We start from the raw sequence: 7,159 nt of genomic DNA on the forward strand, positions 1-7,159 counted from the left end.
GCGCAGATTTATGGGGATGTTTTCGGAATTCGGAGATCTCACAGAGTTTTGGTGTCTGCGGATTTGGAGTTGTGACTTGTCTAAATTTTGCATCATTTACACATACTTTCATAATAGGTTTAGGACGTTACCTATGTGAAGGGGGTTTCTTTTTTTTGGTTTCTTGGTTGACCACTCGGAGGGTCCTGAGTTGTTTGGAGAGTCGAGGAGTTCGGAGGGTCCTGAGCTGCGAGTCGAGGAGTTCGGAGGGGATCGAATGGTGGCCAGAAGACTTCAGTAATTGAGCTCCAACGGTTGTGCACGAAGTGGTTTGGACTTTGATAAGTTTGGCGCCTTTTCTTTAATTTTCTCTTCATGTATACTGTATCGTTATTAATCACTTAGTTATAGTAACCTTTATAAATTGTACTCATTTAATCGCATATGGTGTACTGTCTGTTTTTGGGCGAGGCGGGGACATCACACAGCATCCACACCAGCTGATTACCCAGTTTGGCGGGGCCGAAGGCTGCTCCCCCTAGACAAGAACGAGCTGAGCGAGCCTGAGGCGACCCACGGAGTTACACCTACAAATTTGCGAAGCACAATAATTTACGAAGCCATCATGTACACCAATCGAAATGATTATTTTTTGGGGATTACGAGTTTCCCAGCGGATTTGATGCAAACGTGGATATTCGGTGTGCTCTTTTTCAAGGATGTGTGCGTATTTGGGATGCACATGATTGAGATGCAAACTTAATTGGAAATTGCCCAGACTTAGGGGTATCCTCTCCGTTAAAGGGATGCAAACTGATTGGGGGTTTGTGCATCTGCACTCCATCCGCCGCACAGGCGGTATCTCCAAGTGGTCACCCATTTTAATTCCACTTCCCATTCCCATTCCGATATGTCCATTCATGAGTTCCTCCAGTGTCACGATAAGGCCACACTTAGGTGCGAGGAACAACAGCCTATAATCCGTTTGGTTAGCTTCCAAACTGATGGCATGAACATTGCTTTGTCAAACCTCTCTTTCACCATTTTTCAACCCTTTGTTACACTCACTTAATATCTCCTTGCCAGCCATAGCCTCCCTATGGTCCTGCTCCCCTTATCCCATTTTTTTCTTTCCTCCATAGCCTTCTGTCTCTTTCAGCAATCAGTTTCCTAGCACATTGCTTCATCCATCCACCTCCAAGTTTCACCTGTCGTCTGGAGTTTCTCTTTCCCCTCACACCATCTTTCAAATCTAGTCCTATGTTTTTTTTTTCCCCTCCAGTCCTGCTGAGGGGCTTTGGCCCAAGACGTCGACTGCGTTCTTTTCCAACGATGCTGCATGGCACCTTCTCCAGCATTTGGACTAATCCCGCCCCCCGTTTTGTTAGGTATTCAGTTATATGGGGCATTAATGTACAGCATTCAACACTGCATATACTCGTGCCTTTGATCCAGCTAATCGCATTCAGCCGACTCAAGGATTTAAGTTAATCTCCAGTTGAATTCTATGGACAGCGTAGCAAGTTAAAATATGGGTGTCTTAGGAATGCATTCCTATGAATGACCGGGACATGCTGTTACATGATCATACTCGTCCGTGTTAAGGCTACGGAGACAATAACATTATCATCATGGTCAACGATGGTCAAACTCATACTCAGCAGTAGTATGAAAGTATCTCGAAAATGCGTGTGAGTCCCAAAATCTGCGCACTTCCTCAAGTAAGGACGCACATTCGATGACCCAGACGAGGAATTATTTCAACATAAAATGGCTGCCTTGATACTAAAAGCCCCACGCATCCCAAAGGTCGTGGGTACATCATCAAAACCACCGACACACACAGATCAACCCAAATCCTTATGAACTCCCAGATACACCGACAGAAATGTGGCGACTCCATATTCACCTACAAACCACCAAATATGCTATCCCCAAATACGAGCTCATCCCCATATTCAAGAAGAAGCCCTAAAATCCGTGTGCATCCATGTGCACCCCGAGACCCCGTACAACCCATTTTCGCTGACACGCCTAATTTCCGCGCAATGCCGAATGCAGCGCGCACCCTAAACCCGCTGACACCCCCACATGCCCATGAGATTTTTCCGAGCAAGATACATTCGAAACAGTTGAGAAATTGGCAGACTCGACGTTAACAATCCGCACTCAAAACATTCTGGTGCAAATCCTGATCCGCCAACACACCCAAATGTGTGTGTATCTCCAAATACGTGTGCATGGCCATGTTTGAGACTAAATTTCGAGTGTCGTCTGAGTTTCTTCCTTAAATCTCACCGGCGGTTCTTTTCTCGCATTCCCTTCAAACTTGCAGCAATTTCGAAAAGCACAGCGCAGTACCTTTAAATGTACATTTAAAGTATTTTGCAGTATTGATAAAGAATTAGACCATTAGTCTGTAAAGTAGCCCAGCGCTCCCGATTATCGGAGTACACTTTAGCTGAGGCTTTGCATTGATAAATCAAAACTGCCCGCCATGAATCCACAAATCCTGTGCACATCACCAAATCAGTGCGCACTCGAAACACGCCGACACACCACATGCATGATAGATAATTCCGAGGCAGAATTCATGTCCAACATTTCAGAAAATGGCTGTTTCGACATTTAAAATTCGTACGCTCCCCAAAATACGATCGCAACTGTCGATCGGTCAACCAATAACTCACGGAATATACGAACATCACAACATCTAATTACACCCCCGTAATTGACTACAAAACCCAAAATTTGCAAGTATCCCCAAATCCTTTTGCATATTTGCCGCCTACCCCTAAATCTACGAACACCCGAAATCAGTGCTCACCCCCATAATTGAGGATTCAACTTCAAATCCGTGCGTATTCTCAATCCAAATTCACATCATAGCAGTGTGCACCACTTATTCTCAGACACTGCCGAATATCTGCGCGGCCCAATTCAGTGCGCGCCCCAAAACCGCTAACATCCTGACATGCAGTTTAAAATCCTTTCAAGAATTCAGAAAATGGATGCCTCGTCATTAAAACCCGCACATAGCCCAAAATTAACGTGCAACTTCAGATCCGCCATCACGCCCAAATCTTTATATCACCCCATATCCGTGTTTACATGTACAGAATCCCAAATCCAGGTACACCTCAAAAATGTGCACCACCACTGGGAGCACACCCTACAATTCATGTAAATATCACACCCGCGGAGAAACTCACTTGTACATTAGATTATCCGAGAGGAAGTATCATTTAATATACTTCATGTCAAATTTCCAATTAAATTCATTATTCACGTGATCTAAATGACATAACTTTAAGATTCGGCACACCTCCAAACCGCAGACGTGAGAAATCCGGATGCATCTGCAAATGCAAATACATCCCCACAACTTCAAACCGTGGACACACACACGCTAATTAGATTACCTCAAAAGAATAATTTCAGACATACACAAGAAGACAAAATCTGTGTACAACGAGCCCCACAAATGAATGTGGGGGTTTCAGCGTGTTTGGGCTGCACATGGATTTGGTGATGCGCACCAATTCGACGATGCACATGGATTTGGTGATGTTCGCTGATTTGCGTTGCCTTTTCAATCATGGGACACACATACATTCGGTGAGTGAACGGATCAAAAGTTGCGTGCCGATTATTAATGTGGAGGCTGCCATTTCCTCAATTGCTTTTATTGATTGTTACTCCGGGAAAATCTGATGTACAAGTGGCCCAGTCCGTGGGTTTCGGTTTCGCACTGAATTGGCGATTGTGCAATTTTATTTTTTGTCGTCGAATACGGGTTCTACACGGTCTTGTGGTTCATATGAATCTGGGGTTGTGCATGGATTTAGGAGCGTACTCTCGGAAAGGGTTGCAAACTGATTTAGGGGAGTGCTCCGATATAAGGGTGCGCACCTTTTTAGGGATAGGAAATTTAGGGTACTTGGCGAATATCTGAGTCCCTACGTTTTTGTGAGTGCATATCGATTTTGTGACGTACGTAGGGACTTTGAGATACGTGGTGGTTTTTACTGTTAAGACAGCCATTTGTGTTTGCGATGATTATCCGTCTGTGTCATCTAATGCGCTCTCGTATTTGAGGATGTGCACAGATTTGGGGGTGCGGGCGGATTTTAGTGATCAGTGTCCTGTTCGGGTTGTAGTCTTGAATATGGGGCTGCCCACTGATTTGGGATGACAAGCAGATTTGGGTGTGTCGCCGATCTGAAAAACGGATTTTGGCTTTCTAACCTGGAGACAGTCGTTTTCTGAATTGATTGAAATGTTTGCTTGTCTAGGATAAATCATTATGCAACTGGCGTGTCAGCCGGTTTGGGGTGCGCAACGATTTTGGGTTTGCGCAGATTTAGGGCTACCTCGGCATATATGGGTGGCAACTGATTTGCGATGCGAACAGATTTAGTGAAAACAGCGGATTTGTGGGTACATACAGAGTTGGTCTCCTGAGGATAGTTTCGGCGAGTACGTGTGCACAGTAATGGGTGGATTTGGAACCACATAGTATCTAATGGTGCTTTCTGATTGGGAGGTTGCACAAGCTTAGGGATGTATCAACCAATATCGGTGAACGTCAAGACGTCAGTATGGATTTCGGGTGCACAAGGGTGCCTGACGATTGGGGATGAGATCAGGTTTAGGGGTGTGTCGGCGCATATGGGTGCACATGAATTTTTTGGTGTCAGTCGGTTTGGGGCTGCGGTGAACATCAAAGTCATCTCATTTATAGTGTCTTTAAGAACAGCTCCACTATGTTCTCGCGATTTCTTTAAGGTGAATGCTGTCACTCTAAAGTGGCTCTTCCTTTGGGAAATTCAAATGTGTATACGTGGGTGTCAGCAGGTTTGGTGGTGTACACGATCTTTGATGCTCCATTTGGCTTTAGGGTCCTGACAAATCTCAGGTTGTTTAATTGATAGTTTCTTTATTAATAAATAAACTTTGTAACTTTGTGAACTATTTGAAATTACTTCTCCTTTCGGCTAACCAAATCTGTAAGTGGGAGGTGTTGACAGGTTCGGAGTGCACAGCCATTTGGGTGTGCAGATGGATTTGGGAGTGCACGTGGATTTTTGGATGTCGGAGGAATTGTGTTAATGCCAAAATTCAAATAGTTTCGTTTACAGACAATTGGATAAAAATGCACTTTATCGTTGAGTTTTGTTCTTGCTACTTTTAATGTGGATTAATCTATCTTGTGAAATGTTTGAAATGTTTCTTGCTCTAAGATAAACAATACAGAATCGGTGCAGGAATAGGCCATTCGGCCCTTCTAGCCAGCACCGCCATTCACTGTGATCATGGCCGATCATGGCCGTTCATACACAATCAGTACCCCGTTCCTGCCCTCTCCCCATATCCCTTGACCCCGCTATCTATAAGAGCTCTATCTAACTCTCTCTTGAATGCATCCAGAGGATGCGAACAGATTTAGTAATTCGGAAATATTAGATATCTGAAGATTGTTTCAAACAGAGATAATTTCAGAATCAATGCATCTTAAACTTTTCACTGGTATTCTTGTAACTTTAAGCTGGAGGCAGGCATTTTGAGAACTGTTCGAAATGATTCTTGCCCTGTGATGCTGTACGGTGCATGTACGTGTGTCAGCGGGTTTGCGATGCCCATTGAATTGAAGATTACACAGAGTAAAGGGAAAATATTCAAATATGAAGTGCACACAGTTTTGGCGCTGCGCCTGGATTTGGGCATGCGTCAGATTTAGGAGTGTGCTCTGGAATATGGGGTGTACACGGATTAGTAGATGAACACAGATTCGGGTGTGTCGGCGGATTTTAGATAGCACATGAATTTTGGTGTTCGTGCGCATTGGTGATGTGACGAATATTCCGGTCCTGTCACTTGGACACTGGTGGATGTACAGATTTGGAGGGATTAGGAATCTCGAGGCTGTTACCTTATGACAGCAACCTTGTACGCTCCCTGAAATGATCCTTGCTCAACGATAATCCAATCTGTATTGGAACGTGTCAGAGAGATTGGGGAGAACGTATTTGTGATTGCATGTGGATTAAGGGGAGGACACGAATTGAACTGACTGTGGATTTCTGTTTGCTACTCATGTGGGGGTTGCTTACGGATTTGTTGCTGCGCACAGACTTGGGAGAGGAACTTGTGTTTGCTGCACATTGGTTAAGGGATGCACCATAATTTGGAGAAGCACAAATATTTAAGCATAGGTATGTCAAATAAATTTGCTCATATTTTATGTTTTTTTTTAATATTTTGGTGCAGTTGGACCGGGGATGCACATAGATTTGTGCGCCTCAGCTGGTTTAGGGGTGTACACGGATTTTGTGGCGTCGGTCTATCCTATGAGCTTACATAGGAATTATCGAACTGTAGTCTGCTGCTAGAAAGGCGAATGTTAATGACATTTACACCTGAATGCTCATGTCTGTGAACTTGAACACGAACTGAAAAGTTGAGTCTCAAGTACATCCCAAACACTGGAGCCCAAACAATGTTCCTGCCCAAGATCGAACTGGGGACCTTTCGCGTGCGAAGCGAACGTGATAACCACTACACCACAGAAACGGGGCAAAGCGTTCATTGCTCAGCGCTGTTGAACAATGACCAGAGGCACCCCCTCCCCACAGCAATAAGAACAAAACATTGCCCACCGTTCCTCTCAGCTTTCAGTAACAAGTATTAAATTTGTATGACGTATGCAGTGACATGCATTGACAACTTCCTGTGAAGGTACGACATGCAACAGGTAACTGTACTGTGTTGCATACATAAAGCAAGCAATTAAAACCTCTTCCTCTAGCTTCCATCAGTCTCCACAGATTGGCGATCCGGCCCAGCTGTTAAATTCCACAGTGCCTTTAAGATTTCTGACCCTGTCTCCTCGTCCGTTCTCTTCACCTCAGATTACGAGTTAATTGAAGCAAGTGAGTGAACCATGTGCCGATACATTTATAAAGAACAGGACGCGTTACAAGCCAGGGTTACTTGTGAGATGATGCCGGCTGTACAGTAACGAATCACGGCCAATCGTCCCACCGAGTCCGCACTGACACCAGACACACCTTCACACTGATATTCCCTTAATAATCATGTTCCAATCTGATCCATCGTGTCGCAACCAGACCAGGACATCAACGAACAATTAATTGACCTGTTGTGAAAGAAAATTATA

At 44.4% G+C, this 7,159-nt stretch overlaps 1 non-coding gene across 1 annotated transcript; it reads right to left on the bottom strand.

Annotated features, from left to right (window-relative positions):
• Positions 1-6,479: 6,479 nt before the first annotated feature.
• Positions 6,480-6,552, bottom strand: trnaa-cgc (transfer RNA alanine (anticodon CGC)). Its single transcript has one exon. It is a non-coding gene; the product is annotated as a tRNA-Ala (tRNA).
• Positions 6,553-7,159: the final 607 nt, after the last annotated feature.

This window comes from Hypanus sabinus, unplaced genomic scaffold, assembly GCF_030144855.1.
Source record: "Hypanus sabinus isolate sHypSab1 unplaced genomic scaffold, sHypSab1.hap1 scaffold_125, whole genome shotgun sequence".
Taxonomy (NCBI): Eukaryota; Metazoa; Chordata; class Chondrichthyes; order Myliobatiformes; family Dasyatidae; genus Hypanus; species Hypanus sabinus.